Source organism: Mustela nivalis, assembly GCF_964662115.1.
Source record: "Mustela nivalis genome assembly, chromosome: 2".
Taxonomy (NCBI): domain Eukaryota; kingdom Metazoa; phylum Chordata; class Mammalia; order Carnivora; family Mustelidae; genus Mustela; species Mustela nivalis.
In genome coordinates, this window is record NC_139021.1 from 139,627,147 (window position 1) to 139,644,065 (window position 16,919).

The 16,919-nt window shown below is 58.8% G+C and overlaps 1 protein-coding gene across 27 annotated transcripts in view; it reads left to right on the plus strand.

Annotated features, from left to right (window-relative positions):
• ZMIZ1 (zinc finger MIZ-type containing 1) overlaps positions 1-16,919 on the plus strand; it is a 232,718-nt gene that overhangs the window by 159,448 nt on the left and 56,351 nt on the right. For 4 of the 27 annotated variants that reach the window (XM_082719538.1, XM_082719549.1, XM_082719543.1 and 1 more), the window contains exon 1: positions 5,233-5,320. The exons of 9 other annotated variants lie outside the window; for them this stretch is intronic. The gene's annotated coding sequence lies outside the window, so the exon portion shown is untranslated. 14 more of the 27 variants (XM_082719537.1, XM_082719548.1, XM_082719542.1 and 11 more) reach the window with 8 other exon arrangements.

The window sequence follows — 16,919 nt, forward strand, 5'->3', positions numbered from 1 at the left end:
CACTTCCGTCTTAGGAAGGAGGCGGTACGGGCCCAGGAAGCCTATGGGACTTGTCCACAGCGGGTGGCTGTCAGTGCTTGTTTCCCGAGCCCCAGCCTCCAAATCCAGGCCCATCGCCTCCCTCCACCGCTCCTCAGCTACCAGGGACCTGGCCAGCTCCTTCCTGTCTGACAGGCCAGCCCCTGCCTGCCAGCCTCTCTGTCCCGGCAGCACGGGCAGACAGCCTAAGGGGGTGGCTACCTTCTCAGCCTAGGCATTTAAAGGGCAGACAGCTCTTAAAGAAGCCCCCCGAGTGCCCATTTTGTGCCCAGCTCCTGGCTTCCCTCCCCCATCTTCTCCTCTCCTTCAGCCTGGCCGGAGGCTTTCCCGGGTCCTCAGTAACCTTGCCATTGTAGGGTCTCTCAGAGGTGCCGAATGGAGGTGTGGGGCAGGGGTGGGTTTTGTTTCTGAATAAAATGATAAGATTTGGGCAGAAGCCAAATGCAGACTTCTGGGAATGCAGTCTGAGTCTGGGACGAGGGCCCTGCTGGGGAAGAAATCCAGGAAGGGGGGTGGGGTACAATGATAGGAGGTCCTGAGCCAAGGAGGTCTCGTTCTCCACCGTGTCCCCAGGCTCTCCCCCGCAGGGGGACCCTAGCCTGGCCAACCAAGATGTCAGGTGGTTGCTTACCATCACGCAGATGGTAAACAGGAAAAAGAAACACAAAGAAAATATTGTACTGGAAAAAATATAAAACAAGAGTCAGGGGATAAAGCTCTCATTAGCGAGCTGGAGTGACCTCGATGGCCCCTGTCCTCTGGACCTTTGAATTCCATCTTAGGAATATAACAAGATGGTCCATGGAAGACTCCGCAATCAGATCGTCCACTAGTTTAAATCCTTCCAGCAAGTTGTCCAAACCTCTCTGTGCCTCAGTGTTACTGTCTGTAGAGTGGGAATAATGACCGTAGCTCATCAGAGAGGGTAAATGATCACACGTCAATACTTGCAAAGTGCCTGGCAAATAGCAAACTCTCCGTGACCTGGAGCTCTTCGCAGTTAGGAATCAGGAGAGGCCTGGATCCAGCCCGGAAGTCCCAGCTCTGTTTCCCAAACAGGAGTGCGCTCTCCTGCTGACCCCCATGTGTGGGTAGGGTTGCGAGGCCTGGCGGAGACACCTCCGCTGGCTGGGTGCTGGACTTCCTCCTTCAGGAGGGTCCAAATAGAATTGAGGGGATTGATGGGGGCAAAGGGAGAGAGGAAAGGGGGAAGAGGGAACAGCGTTATCGAAAGCTGTAGGGGTTTGTGCCCTGGCTCCTCGGAGGTGGGCAGGAGAAGCCTCAGGAGATGGTCTCTGGAGGCAGAGCCCCTGAGTTGACTCCTGCCCCCAGTGCAGTCCCTTGAGCCTTCCTGGGCCAGCCGCACTGGCAGTGAGACAGACGTCCCACGACGGTGACGCCCAGAACGTGCTCATCCCTTTATTGAACATTCTCTGGACCGTGAACATCCTTCGTGGGTCCTGAGAGGGACCAGTTGTGTGAAGGTGGACGGCCCAGGGGGCTCCCAGGCCCTGTGCTTGTGCCTGTCACACCCACGTGGCTACATGTCCAGGGCCTCCCTGTCTGTCTCATCCTCCCCCTGAGCTCTTCAGCATGGGTGACATCTCTGAGTTATCGGGACCCCTGCTGAGACGTGCTGAATCAGCCAGCCCCGCTTGAGGAGGACCCGGCTCTATGGCTCCCCAGAACCCAAGGCCCAGAAGAGCCGCCTCTGGAGTTCATTGTTCTGCCTCTCCTCAGCCTGGGTTTGAGGAGGCTCGGCTTTTGTCTGCCCCCAGGCCTCAAACACAAAGCCTCGCCTGGGTGGCGACCCAGCCCTGAGCCTGGAAGCCCTGGGCGGAGCTACTTTCGACCCTGGGGTGATTTACATCCAAGGTGGCTTGCTCTTTCTCTCCTTACCGGCCTGGGCTGGCACGGGCTCCAGGAGGCCGTGCCCGCCCCGGTGGTTAGCTGGGGAGCCCTGGAAGAGGTTTTCCTGCACCCCCAAGGCGCCACGCTAGTCTCCTCCCCCCTGCCCACGGTCCCGCAGAAGTGGGTTCTGCATGACAGGTTCCCCGAGCGGAGTGAAGAATCCTCCCGTCTGCGACCCCCGGAACGAGCCGCTGCCGCGTTCCTGGCTCTAGTGTCGTGATTTATCGGCGGCTCTTCCTCGCCAGGGACCAAGGCTGGAGGAGTTCAAACACCCGCAAGAAAGCCACCCGCTATTGATCCCCACACCAGGCTTCCCGAGCGCTCGCAGCCATTCATCAAGGAGTCAGGGCGCTAGGGCCGCCGCTCTCCCTTTCTTCTTCCTTTCTTCAGCCTCCCAAGTCATTCCCCCGGGCTGTGCCCCCCTCCCTGAGGTCACTCGGAGAGCTCGCGGAACAACTGCTCGCAGAGGTGGAGGGTGGCTTTGTCTTCGGCCCCTTTCCGGCAGATTCTTATCAGGGCGTGCGTGCGCCCAGGGGGTGGAGCAGGCCGCTTAGGGCTCGGGCTCCGGGCTTTTGAGCACATCTTTGGAAGTTGGAGAAGCGGAATTGGAAAGTGAAGTGAGGAGAAGCCCCTCTGAAGCAGGAACTGGTTAGAGTACCCGTGTATCTGTAGGCTTGGGACGGGTTGTACCAGTAAGACCCCAGAGAAGGGCTAGAATAGGGCCCTGCTGGCCTTGAAATTAACATGTGAAAACCCTAGCTTGGGCCGGGAGGCCTAGGTGCTGGCCAGTGAATGGATGCTGGAAAACAATTTGTTTTTCTAGTTATGTAAATCTGCTGGATGGTATTTACTTTCTTTTAATTTTTTTCTTTTCTTTTTTTTTTTTTTTTTTTTTTTGGCTTACCTGGAGAAAGTAAAAAACAATTGATCCCAGGCCTGAGGAATTTAAAATTTAAATAAGCATATTAATGCTTTTCTCCCACCCCATCCTGCCAGAAGTGGGAGGCTGGGGAGGCAGCGTGGTGGGGCTGTCTTACTCGTTTTCCAGACAGTGACGCCAGGTCTGTGTCCCTCTGGTATAAACCTCAGCTCCAGTCCGGATTCTGGTTCAACGTACAGGAAGTGGTTTTTCTGAACTCTGCCTGGGGACTGGCTACTTGGTACCAACACTGATAGGGGATTTCAAAAATGAACATGGAAGTTCCAAACATTTAGTTTTTCTGTGGCTTGGAAGGCACCAAGGATCAGGTTAATATCATGAACTATCAGTGCCCAGAATTTCTGGGAGGGGAGGATCCAAGAGTGTGTTCTGGTTATTTGAAGCTTGGCTATTTGAATTCTGGGTAATCTGACACTATGTTAAAACCAGATTAATGTTAGTAATCTGGTTTTGAGGACTTCCATCTCAGAGTTTTCTTCTGAAATTTGGGCCAAATTGTCAGGCCCCATCTGCTTCTGGGTGTCACTGGCAGAGCACTGGGCTTTGAAAACCATTGTCTAGGGGATCTGCGGTGGGGACTGGGCCAGCCAAAGTGAGAGAAATGGGAGAGTCTTTTTATAGGGCCATAGGGCTCTTCCCTCTTGAGATCCCAGATTCTGATGAGACTGCTTGGGAGGGCAGGTTCCCAACAGATGTCTCACTAAATTACTGCCCCCCCCCCACCGCGCGCCGAAACCATTCTAACCCAAAATAAGGAAGACTCCTTGGAAGAGGTGAAAGTAAGCAGAGCCTGAAATTGGTGATCAGAGAAGTCCCTCTTTCCCCAGCTGCCCCTGGGGTTGGCCCTGCAGGAAAGAGATGCCAATTAATCTCTCTTGCAGGAAGCTAGTTCTTGTCCAAAAGGCAGCAAGTTATGAAGTATGAATTAATCCATTTAACCAGCTCCTCGGAGGGAAAGCCCATGACAACTGCATTTCCAAATGCCATCCCCGAAAGTGATATTTCAAGTGGCAGTGGGTGGGATTAGAGCCTGCTAACGATTTATGTCAAACAAGGAGCAAGAACATAATTTCTAGATAAGTGATTTGTCTCAGCCACTTCCAGGGCGGGCAGGAGGACAGACAGTAAGGTTTAGGGGCCAGCCAGAGGCTCAGAATGAAAAAGGAGGGGAGTATCCGAGTATGAAGTCTAGAGAGCAGCAAAGGCTAGTGGACCTGGTCAGTTACTGGGGATGTCTGAGAGCAGTGTGCAACTGTCAGTATAGAGGAGAAGACAGTTCTGGCTACCTTTCTTTAGGAAAGGTACCTTCCTAATCATTTGAGTGAGTTAGGTCACCAAGCAATTTTCACTGGCAGGTAGGTAGGGCTGGGGGAGGGGGCTATAAAACCTTTCTCCCGAGAGGGTGATGGTAGTGCAAAGAGAGAGGGGGGCAATGCCCTTTGGGCAGGGCAGCAGGTGGGCTTTCAGGGGCGTCTCCGGGACGGAGGGGTAGAGAGGGGGCAACTCAGCTCAACGCCAGGAGACCTTGCAAAAGACAGGCTGGAAGGAAGAGGCCGCGGCCACCACAGGATGCAATGTCAGGAAGGCGGCAGCTCCCGGGGCGGGGCAGGGCCGAGGCAGGCGCGCACCGCAGCCGCCCCCGGCTTCCCTATAGCCGCTGGCCTAGGGCACAGGAACTCCCCGAAGTCGGGGAGGTTGAGCATACGAACGCCCGCTCACCCTGCCCCTGGCTCCGCGCTCGGGGAATCCCGAAGGTAGAGGTGTCCCTGTGCCAGGTTAGATACCAGGTTGTCTGCTTTCTCCGCCCCTTAACCGGTTCCGAAAATCCTGCAAACCGAGGTCGTAATCCGGATGACCCAGTACCGCCCCGCTCCTCCCCTCCCCCCACCCCCCGGGCCGAGACCGCCCCCAGGCCAGCTCCCTCCTCCGCCCCCACCCCGCCGGGGACCCTCATTAGCATGACCACTTGGGAGGATTCGCTGGGGGGCGGTGGGGGGTGGGAGACACCCCAAGTCAACCACCGTCAGCGCCTTCCCGGCGGCCCCCTCAGGCGACAGCGCTCCGGGAGACCCACTCGCACAAGTGTTGCTTCCAATTAATTGCCCAGGCGGCGGGAGGGGGGCGGCCGGGGGGCCGGGGGGGCGGGGGCCCTGGTCGCCGCCCCCGCCCGGAGGCTGGAGCGCCGCTTGTCGGGTCGTGCGTTCGCTCGGCGGCGGCGTGCACCAGCACCACCCCTGCGTGCAAGTTTGAAATGTGAGCTGCCTCCGATTCATACTCGCTCGCGCTCCCTCGCAGCAAAGTGGCTGGGCCGACGGTCTGCGCGCGCGAGTGAGTGCGGGCGGCGGGCTGGGGGGCGGGGGTGCGGACGGCGAGGCTCGCGGGGCGGGGAGGGCGCGCGCGAGCCGGGGCTCCCTGGAGACGCCGAAGCAGGTCTGCTAGCCTTTCATCTTCCTCGCGCGCTCCTCCTCCTCCCTCCCCTCCCCCCTCCGCGGCGCGCCCGGCCTCCCCAGAGCCCCCAGCCCCACGCGGGCGCACGCAGGGTGGGTGGTCGCGCCGCTGGGGTCCCGGCGCGCGGCGCAGGGCGCGGGCCGTGGGAAGTTTCGCTGGCGCGCCCCGTGCGCCCCCGCCCCCCGCGCGCCCCCGGCCCATCCCCGTCCCCGGAGGGCTGTCGCTTGCGCCCGGGCGCGCGGCTGGCTGCCTCCTCGGCGGCGGCGGCGGCCCCATTAGCGGAGCCTCCGCCTGTGATTGGCTTCGCCCGGGAAGCTGGAGACGGGCGATGAATAATTGATGTGTGCGGTGCGGTAGCCGGACGGCGGCGGCGGTGGCGGGCAGCAGCGAGCGGGAGCGCGGGAGCCGGAGCGCCCTCGGAGCGGGCAGCGCGGAGCGAGCGGGCGCCGGAGCCGCCTGGGCCCCCGCGCCGCCGCCGCCGCCGCCGCCGCCCGGGCGCGGAGCGGGGATGCAGGCGGCGCCCGCTGCCTGCGCGCAGCCTTTGTTCGGCGCCGGCTGAACCCTGCCCGGAGACGCTCGCCGCGGCCGCTCTCGGCCGGGCCCCAGCCCCCCGCGGGCGCCAGGGTGGGACCAAGGCCGGTGCAACTTCTAGGTGAGTGCGGGGCTGGAGGGGTCGGCACCGGGGCGCCCGCGGGCCGGGCCCGGCTCCCTCTGGGCGCGGGGGTGAGTGTGCGTGCCTGTGTGTGACAGAGGAGGGCCGGTGCATTGTGGGTAGCGCCGTGTGCTGCATGGTGTCAGCCCGAGGCTTGGCCGTGAGAGTGGCACAGGCGTGCACCGGGCCCGTTTTGTGCTCCCACTGAAGGGGCCCTCATTTTTCCTCAGGGCCCAGGGTCTGGGTGCTCCCCCGCGTTCTTCCCGAAGGTGAAGTGTGGTCCCCCAGCAGACATTTTACGAAGCTCGTTCTCAATCCGCTCCTGTTGCAAAATAAGAATCGGCCAGGAAGCCTTCCACGGAGGCAGCGGCCGAGGGTCTTTAACTTCAAGCTGCTCCTTTGTCAGGTTGTAGCCCTAATGTTGAAAGAGCCCAGAGACCCCCACGGGCGCTGGTGATGCCACCATTGCGGCAGGGCGTCCTTCGGAGAGCTGGTGGGCACGGAACAGACTTCTGACAAGTGTTTGTTAGGAAGCCGGCTGGAGAAGGAGAGAGAGGGTTCCCAGTAGCGGGCAGGAAGGCGCCTTTCTGGGGGTGCCTGACACCAGGCTGTGAGGATCTTATTTAAGGCTTTGGAGAGAGGGTTTCTCAGGAAACTGTTGGGTATATGGGTTGTTTCCTTGTCCTGAGCACATGGTTTTGGTGTTGGCTTACTAGCCTTGGTGCCCAAGCCTCTAGACAGGTCTCAGTTTCCGGGTCCAATGGGAAGCTTGCTCCGAGGAGACTGGGGAGACCAGGCTGTGCCTTTCCCTGCCCTAACCCTCTGCACCAGTGGAGGGAGGTGGCGCCTCCTCAGATGGGCTTCAGGTAACTGTCATTCTCAGGGCAGGCATCCAGGACCCCTGCCCTTGACCGTCAGGCCAGACTGCCAGATGGGCACTGGACATGGCTGGTGGTGCTTCCAGCGGGAAGATTTTGTGAGACAACTGACAACGAGCGGGTGCCAGAGTGTTTCTTAATGGCCCAGCCTGGAGAGTGGGTGCAGTGTGGGCCAGAAATCCTGCTGGGGAGTGAGTTGGAGTGGACAAGGTGGTGCCACCCTGAATTCGGGGTGACCCCAGTGGCATCCAGGGCCTCAAACCCTCCAGTTCTGGGACAGGATGTTCATCTCCTGTCCACTACAAAGCAAAAGGCTCTGTCCCATGGCAGGGACCAGGGCTTGGGGGGGCACTCTAAGCCTTAGGGTCCACATGGTCACTAATAAGCCTGTTCCCCTTTTTTTGTGTATTAGCTCAGCAGTCACTACGCCCCAACTAGCTGGATTCAAGTCCCCTCCTGAGCTATTTTTACCGTGAACTTCCTTAGTGAGAAACCACCAAACAGCAATGCTTTGGTGAGAATCTGGGTCTGAACCGGAAGCAGCAGGCTGCACAGAGTTTGACTTGCTTTACAAGGCTGTCTCCACTCCCCTGCACAGCCGCCCGGCCCCTCCACCATGCTCTCTTGCCCCTGGGGTCTCTCCGCAGCCTGTGCACTCAGAGACTTGGGATCCCCAGTGTCTGCCGGGAAAACGTGTGTGAAGCCCTGAGACCATCCAGTAGAGGACCGAGGAAGCCAATGTTAGCTCGCACTGGAAGGAGACCTTGACCCTGAGCTCTTTGGAGGCAGGGATCATCTGGTCCTCATCACCGGATAGCCCAGTACCCACCACCGTGCCTGGCAGCTGGCGGACCCTCAGTGAGTGCTGAGGGCTACAGGAGCAGAAGGCAGGTCTGGTGCTGCTTTCCCTACAAGGGTGGGGAGGGGACAGAGCGACCGAGAGAGCACTCCTGGACTTCAGTTTGTGTTGGTTGAGCCCTAGGCAGCCAGGCCCTGCTCAGACCCTGGGAACTTTCACATGAGTCCCCATTCTGGTGTCAGCCAGTCAGACTGAGAGAGGTGCCCCCACAGATACTCAGCCAAAGTCCTGCCTGGGAGTTTCCCGATGGCTCTTTCTGGGTCACACCCCGGCTACTAAGGATGGCAGAGTGCATCTAGAACTGTGCTGTCAGATATGGGAGGCACCAGCCATGTGTGGCTATTCGGGCTGTAGAACATTTGCCCTGTGACAGAAAGTTCCACTGGACCACGCTGGCCTGTAAGACTCAGAGCAGAAGTGAGGTGAGGACACTAGTCCAAAGCCCACAGGTGTGCCAGTGCAGATGAGGCCATCTTCTGTTTTCTTAGCACTCGATTTTCTGACAGCTTCCCTGTGAGGGGAGTAGACACAAGCCAGGTATCCCCATTTAGTGCAGGAGAAAGCCGAGGTTCCGTTTTGCCCAAGGTCACCCAGAGGATGGCACGAGCCCCTCCTCTACCAGGGCTCTGCCACCGAGCGGAGGTCAGCCAGGGGGCAAGGGTGGGCAGCAGTCCCCAAGCAGCTTTAGACCTCCCTGAGGACCATCGTGGTGCCTGCTAGGCGTCCGTCTTTGTGAAGTCATCCATCGATCGGGCGGGAGAGCCAGCTCAGCCTCGGGTCCCCAGGAACAGAGAGTTCTGTGCTGGCAGGGCTGGGAGAGGGAGAGAGGCTCTGGGTGAGGGAGGTGTTTACCTTGATCGATGCCACTCTGGTCCCCAGGAGAGACTGGCTTGTCTCAGAAGGGAAGGACCCAGTGGACGGGCCTGTGGCCAGGTTCGTTAGCACTGTCCCAAAGGAGGTGTGCAGACCCCAGCCTGATGGGAAGAATTATCCGGGGACTTTGGCTGGAACAAGATGCCCTTTGCTCCCTCCCTGCCAGGGTCTGCTGCCCCTTGTATCATGGGGCATTTGCGTGGCACCTTGCCCCCCCCCCCCCCCCCCCGCGCCAAGAAGCCTCAGCTGCTGGAGGAAACTCTCCCAGGGCCTGGCAGGGAAGCATCAGCCTCACGGGGGAGCCTGCTCAGGGAAAAACAAGCCTCTGCCCTCCAAGCACACCCAGCTTCTCGGGGGAGCTCCCAGTCCACTAACCACCGGCAGGAAAGGACAGTGAACCCATGGCCCAGACTAGCGAAGGGATTTCCTGCCCCAAGGTCACCCAGCAGGGCAGGCCTAAATGGAGCGAATGGCCCTCTCATGGCCCACTGCAGATCCTGGTCTGTCATTTTGCACTGGAGATTTATATAAGATTTAATTGTGCCTTGCTTCAGTTTCCTGTCCCAGCCCTGAGGTGAGGTCACTTTGTCTCTGGCCTTGGCCCTATGTCCTGAGGTACAGCCCAACCCCCGCCCCCAGCATCAGCCTCACTGCAGCCTCCAGCTCTTAAATGGCCCTGAGGTGGCCGAAGGGAGGGGTCTGAGAAGAGGGTGGCCCTCTGCCAGGGACCCCCACACATCTCGAAGGGGGTTTCTAAGGCCCATCCAGGGGAACTGGAGGGATGAGAGGACCTTTGGCCACATGCCCAGGTCCCCAGTCCCCTTGAGGGAGGTAGGGTGGTGTGTGGAGTCCCTGTGCCTTTCCCCCGGGTCAGGGTGGGCCGCCCTGGGAACGCCCACGACACTCTTGCTCCCCAGAGTCTGATGTGCTGTAGGTGAGAAAGTGGGCTCTTTTCTTCCGTTTCGGTACCCAAGCCGTGGCACCAACTTCTTCCTGGACCCAGCTCTCAGGCCTTCTCTGAGCCCCCTTAACTTCTGCTGGGCCCTGCTGGCCCCGCCCACCTGTGGGTAAGGCCTGGCCTCCCGAGGGCCTCTGCCCCAGCTTGTAGTGGGTGCTTCCAGCATGTTCAGTGAATGAAGAACAGGGGCTTTAGCCAGGATACCCGCATTCCTGGATGCTGAGGCTCCCAGTCACTTTGGAAATTCAGTGGTTCTGAGGTAGGGCCCGGCCTCTATGAGTTGGCTTTGGTTTTGTAAAGGTCCTTCAGATAATTCTGATGCAGTTCATGGAAACATGGCTTTCAGGGCCTAGCCCTCAAGCGATAACATCTGTGATCTGAGGCCACATTAGTGTGAGCCCTTTGGCAAGTCACTTCCCTTCTGGGGGGAAGTATACCGAGAGCATTGCTCTGTGTCTCATCTCTGAAAGGTAAACTCCACTCTGGCAGTCTTGTGCTGGGGGGGAGGCAACGACAGAAAGCCTTGGTGTTGTCTCTGGGCACTGCCAGCAGCCTCTGATGGCACAGGGGGAAATATTAAGGCACAGCAGGGCAAGGAGAATTGCCCCACACCCTAAGAGCTATGGAAGGAAGAGGGGGAAATGGAAAATTCGAGGCTGGAGTAGCCTGAAATTTTTCCCAGGTGGAACTGGATTTCCAGAATGGTAGGATTTGGGTCTTAGGTACAAAGGGCAATGGATCTCAGGTAGGAGGGTGGAAAGAAGCAAAGGTGTGGAAACCCAGAGAGGTGTGGTAATCTCAGGGAAGGGAGGGGATCCCTCCAGATGAAGCACCAGAGGTCAGCGTGGGAAGTGGAGCCATTGCCGAAACTCCATGGGGAGCACAGATTTTATCCTGGGGGCAACGGGGAGCCATCCAAGGCTTTGGATCCACACATGCCACTGGGACTTCCAGGAGCGGGAATGCTGCTGAGTTCCAAGCAGCGATCCTTGCAGAGAAGTGGGGAGCAGTGCGAGGTCTCAGCGCGAGGTCACAGTTCTGCTGCAGGAACATCCCTGCCTGTGCTGACGCCATGGAAAGCCTCCTCTTGTTGCAGGGTTCCTGTTTTGCGGTTGCCCGTGGTGGGGGGCAAGGGCAGCCGACTGTTCTTCTGAGAAGCTCCGGGAACTTGGTGGCACTAGGCCAGACCTCCTCTTTGCGTCCTCAGCTCTGTCCTGGGGGGGGGGAAAAAACGTGAGATGTGTTTGTGTCTCCAGCCCCTCTAGGGGTGACAGCCAGGCCCCAGAGGTCTGAAATCAACATGCAGTTCCCTGGAACTAGAGGGAACTGGTGACAGGCGATAGCCTCTGGGCTTGCCGAATTTGTTCTCCTGCCATCTCAGTGGTGTCCTGGGTCCGGGCCTGAGGTGGCTGGAGATTTATACACACCGTCTCCACCTCCCAAGAGTGTAATCTGCTTGGCACGTTCACAGAAGGTTTAGCAGGTCTGGTTCAGTGGCTACGTGTGGGCGGGTGGGCCGTGAAAAACTGCGGGGGGTGGGGGACAGGGAGGCAGGGAGAAGCCCAGGGAGGCCTTCTTCTCTCTTGTCTCCATCCTGTGTGGCTTCTAGGCCCAGCTCCAGTGTCACCCCCCAGGAGGCCTTCCCTGGTCCCCCACCCCCCCCAGCACACGTACAGATGTGGAACCCTGTATTAGGCAGTCCTTCACGCCCTTTTGGATGGCCAGGTCCCACCACCTGATGCAGGGCTGTTTCATGTGGTCACGTGCCTACCCAAGTGTCTAACCAACTCCCCCCCACCCCAGGCTGTGGGTTATAGGACAGGACCTCCCTGGCTTAGAGCAGTGCTGGGTGCTTGATAACAGTGTGTTAAATAAGCAGCCCAGGGCAGAAGTGGGTCATGGCAAAGGCAGTCACCCAGGAAGAAATGGAGAGGCCTGAGCTCCTGGCCCAGCTCAGGCTTCCCAGGTTGACCATGTGACATGCCAGAGCTCTTGTCCTTCTTGGGGAACCCACCTGTAGGAAGAAACACCTCATTTGCTGGGCTGTCCTAGAGCATGTCCAATAGCCACATGTGGCCACTTACATGTGTATTAGGAAAAATTAAGTGAAAATAGATTTTCGGTTCCTCAATCACAGTACACACAGTTCCAGTTCTCAGTAGCCCCAGGGGGCTAGTGGCTGCCGTGTTGGACGAGGCAGTGGTTGAACATTTCCCACCATCATGGTTCTGTCAGACAGTGCGGCCCCCGCCCGGCTCCCGGGGCCTTTGTAGCTCTGTTCTTGTGGTTCTGTGTGGGGGTGGGGTCCCAAGGCCCACCTGCCTGGTCAGCAGCTCCAGCAGCTGCCCCCACCCTGCATCCCCTAGCTCAGGGCCCCAGACTCTCCGTCCCCCGCCCTCCATCCTTTCTGTGAAGCATGGGGTCCCAAAGGACCTCCCTGCCCCATCCCCACTGGGACTTTTAAAATGGGGCCACCAGCATCCTTCCAGAGACAGTGTCAGGCAGTAATTATGAAACCCACATCTGTCACTTACTGGGTGACTTTGGGTAAGTCACTTCACCTCTCTAACCCTGTTTCCTGGTCAACCAAATCGAGCTCCCTGTACTTGCCTCTGTGTGGCAGGGCTGCAGTGGGGAGGCAGCGAGACGGGCTGAAAGGTGCTTAGCTCAGGGTCTGGCACATAGGACTGCTCAGTACGAGGCGGCTTCCTGACTTAATTCCCTCAGTGCTGGGCTTCTGGTTTCTCCCGAATTCCCAAGTCTGAGAGATTGGGCTCTTCTTGTCCCAGCTCTGTCTCAGGCCTTAGTGTCCTCGCCTGTGAGATGGCTCCTCCCGCTGTGGGCTGTGGCCAGAAACCTTGCTGTGACATCTAGAGAATGGGTCTTGTTGTCCCCCCTCCCGTGGGGCCACGGTAACCGGCGATCCTGTGAAGGCCAGTGGGAAGCAGCGAGGTTGTGAGTGTGCCTGCCACTTATCTGTCCTGACTCTGGGACTGCGAGGCTGTCCCCTGCCAGCAGCCGTCAGGAGGTCCCAGTGTGTGTCCTAGCTCTGCAGGAAGTCTGCATGGCTCCCCACACAAACCTACTTTCATTTCCCTCTGGGAGAAGGAGCTGTAGATCTGTACCTTGGACTCCTGAAGCCCTCTGAGTGACTTGTGCATGAACCTCCCCCATTTGAGGTCCACAGACAGTTTGCTGGGGTCTGCGAGTCCCCAGTTTGTGTCTTCTGGGCAGGGGATCCCATGAGACGTGCCATGTTGACATTGGCTCTTGGGTCCACAGTAGCTCTGAAGAAGGCAGGCAGACAGGGGAAGGCCTCTGGGTCTAGGCCTGGCTTCCAGGGGTCCAAAGGGCTTCAGGAAAAGTGCTCAGTGAAAGAAAGTTCTAGGAGCTGGGGGAGGAGATCCCAGGAGCCTCTGTGCTTGGTGCTGGGCTCTGGGCAGCAGGACAGCACTCAGGCCTGTCCTTGAGAAGCAAGACAGCAACAAGTCTCAGGTAACAGACTGCTTGTAGGGAGGGTACAGGGGCAGCTGGGGTGGAGGCCTTGATATGGGGCTCCCCAGGGATTTGTCTCCATGCAGAGAGGTGGAAGAGGTGTAGGCTAGGAATTCACAGGGAGGGTTCCACTGGGGCAGCGGGGAGGGGGACCAAGGGGAGGGGTGTGGCCTTCCTGTGGTTCCCCGTTATGGGTTGGCAGCCCGTAAGTCCGCAGAGGTCCCGACCCTCCTGTGGCTTGCCCACCAGCCTCTCCCACGCCCCCTCTCCTGCCCCTCCCACACACTGGGACTGGAAGGGACATAGTCTAACCCTCTCTGAGCCTATTTCCTGATCTGTAAAATGGGCAAACAGTGCCCATCTCATAAGGCTGCAGGAGGGTTAAAGAGTACATTCCAGCTATAGCTCTAACCACAGCGCTAGGACCTAGCCAGCCCTGAGTAAATGTTCACTGTCCTTGCCGCCCAGTCACGGGTGTCCTTGTATGTGTGCAAGGCCCATTCCTCTGGGAACACATCCACCCGCTTCGCTGCCTCGTAACCCTCCACCGCAGCCCAAGCCTCTCAGAATGCTCCTCGCTGCCTGTGCCCACCCATGTGTCTGCATGGGGGTGCCTTTCCCCCAGCACAAGCCCTGAAATGGGGAGCACACAGAATGCCCATCTCCCCCAGCGATCCTGGGAAATTCTGGACCTAACAGCCCTGCTGCTTCCCTGCGGGGGCCTCCCAGAGCTCTTGGCCAGGAGCTCAGGCCTCCTCAGTGTTTGCTGAGGGAAGCTTGTGGCTTCTCTGCAGGGGCTTTGGGACTGCTTGTGTAACCCTCTGGTGTGTGTTTTTCATTTGCCAGCAACGGGACCCCTAAAAGCTCCTGGGTAGTTCTGGGGTGCCCTACAGGGATTGCAAGCACCACCATGCTAGGGGCTCAGGGCAGGGGGACCCAAAGCAGAGCACACCGTCCCCCCCCCCCACCCCGACCTGGCCGGACCCAGGACAGCCTTAACCACTGGGTCTCCACTTCTGAATGCCCTCCTCCCATAGGGTGGCAGCCCGGCCCCCAGAGGGGGTGCCAAGGTCAGCATCGGGCTAGGGAAAGGGGCAAGGGCCTAGCATTTCCTTCCCTTTGTAAGCAGAATCTCCACAAGGTATGGGACCTTCCCTGTGAACCCTCCCTTCTGTCCAGGCCACTTTGACCCTTGAGACAGAGGTGGGTCCTTGGCCCCTCTCCATGCCCCTGCCCAAAGGCACAGTGAGTAGCAGGCAGACCTGGTGGGCCTGCTCCTGCTGGGGAACAGGGGGCGTCACTGCCTGGTCAGTTCACCCTCCTTACCCGGCACCCCCGCCCCACTGTGCTCCAGGCTCCCACAGCAACCCCCCCTCCGCACCCCCCCCCCCCGGGAATTAAACCTCCCCACCACCAGGCCTGTCAGGGGCTTGATAATCCTTTCAGAGCTTTGCATGGAGTTGTACCTTCTCCAGGAAACACGTTTGATGACCCGGATAAGCTGTTTGTCCTCGGGTTCCAGGGTCTTCCACGGGAGATTTCTTCCCAGGTTGCGGCTTCCTGATTACTCCCTCCTCTCTCCTGGGAGTGCAGGAGTGCTCCCCGCAGTGCCCTCTGGCTCCTGCCCAGAGGGAACCCAGCCTCCGGCTAGGCTGGGCCTGGGTGGCTTCCCCAGACACCTCCCCGGTCTCAGCTACCTCTTACGTGCAGTGCAGCCTTCCCGGCCTCCACACAGGTGCCCTGAGCTTGAGATTCCGCTGTGCCGCTTGAGCTGCCTCTCCAGTAAGATGGGGGCCCCCCGCCCCCAGGCCTATTGTAACAGGAGCGAGGGAGTGCGGGCGGCCGTCCTGCTGAGGGCCTTCCACGCGAGTGCACTCACTAATGTCTCGCCTGGGACCCTCTCCCAGTTCGCTGTGAAGCAGTTAGAGCCCTCAGCGCTGCCCTGCGTTTGTGTAGGAATATTGGATTTCTTCAAGTTCATGGCCCTAGTGCGTTCGGAGTTTTTATGATCCACATCCAAATGGGCCGAAAAGTACATACTCTAATACATTTTGGATGCATGAACGAACAAATGACGAGTGGGCTCTGGGTGGGGCACGGTGGGGAATGTGGAAAAATGGAACATGGTCCCTGCCCTCTGGGAGCTGGAAGTCCCCAAACAAAGAGGTCGGCCGGATGGGGCGGGGTGTGCGGGGCCACGGGTGCACCTAGCAGCAGAGCGAGGGTGAGCTGGTTGTGTGTTGTAGGTGTTGGAGAAGTGGAAGATGGAATATTTGAAAATGTTCTGCGGGTTTGGGATCTGGGTACAGATGCCGTGAACCTCTGTAGGGGCACATGCCTATGGTCGTGTGGGGGGCATTTACAAGTGGAGTGACTGTTGGATGAATGTATATGGCGGTGTTCTCGGGGATTTGTGGAGGTTTGTGAACACAGGGGTTATTGCGAGTGTGTGTGTGTGTGTTTGTGATTTAACATGTTCCCATCCCTTTGGGGCATGCAGGTGCACACATCGGCCCTCTCTCCATGGTGGGCAGCATAAGGGAGGCCCAAAGCCAGGCTTTGTGCGGCCCGCCCCTCCTCTCACCAGTTTTGTGACCTCAGGCAAGTTACTGACGCTCTGTGATTCCTCAGCCTCCACGTCTGTCTAGAAACAGGGATAATAGTAGCGACCTTGAGATGGCCTGTGAAGACCCGCCAAGTCCATGTGCCTAGACGCAAAGGAAGCCCTCCATAAATACCAGGTGTTCTCATCGTGCTAGGGTAGGAGGGATGGTCCCCGACTGGCCTAGGGGCCCATGACTCTGAGCAAGTGGCCCCAGATGAAGGCAGTCACTATGCCTGGCCCTGTCCCGCCCCCTCCCCAGTGTAGGCATGCCCTTGGCCCACTCAAACTGGAAGATGGACGTGGAGCTCTGAGAAGGGTCTCGCCCCAAGGTCTGGACCTTTCTAGGGATATCCTTCCCCCTGAGAGATGACCAAGGGCCTTTAGCCCAGTGGCCTTCTCGGTGCAACCTCCAGGGACTAAGGGAGGGCCTGGGAAGGCCTGCTGGAGCTGACCCCAGAAGGCCTGTCCCATCCTCAGGAAGATGACTCTGGACCCTCCCAGCCCTCAGGAAAGGGTGTTCCATGGCTTCCCGGGACAAATCAGCCCTGACCCTCCACAGCTTCCTCTCTGCCTGTCTCTCGGGGTGGCAGAAGAACTCTCAGAGCTTTGTACAGAGAAAGAGCTTTGGACTGTTCATCTATCAGAGCACGCAGAGTCGGGAGACTGCCATATTCCACCCTTCACGAGAAGTCCCTTGCCTTTCGGGGCCCCTACTTTCCCCATCTGAACAATGGGGCTGTTAATTCCTGGCCTACTTAGCTCTAGGATTGACTCAGGGCAGGCTGTATCTCTGTGTCTTCACAGCCCTGCCCCTTGGCCACAGCTGCCTGGGCGGGAGCAGCTCCCACACAAACCGGCCCTGGCCTTTTCCTGCCCAACCTCAGTGTCCTGCTGCCAGCTCCATGGGCTCACTGGGGCTTCCCCTCCCTTTGGAGGGATAGGTGTGGGGAGGGGAAGCGCCCTGACCTAGTGGCCTTACCTTACTTACACTTCCCACCCAGGGCCCTGACTTCAGGGTGCTTTGTAAACAGAAGTCGGGGGCCATGGGCTGCCCCCATCCTTGAGGTTTCAAGTTGGACCAGAGTCTCTTCAGAGTCTAAAAATGTACTGCTATCCATGGGGTACCTTCTCTCCCCCCGTGGGGAGCTGCTGTCATTACCAACACTGGGCAGACTGGGAGGCAGGGTCGGGCCGTTTCAGGGGAATGCTGAGGCTCTCCCTCTGGCCTTCCCCCTGCAGAGCGGGGGTCTTCGTTGCCCAC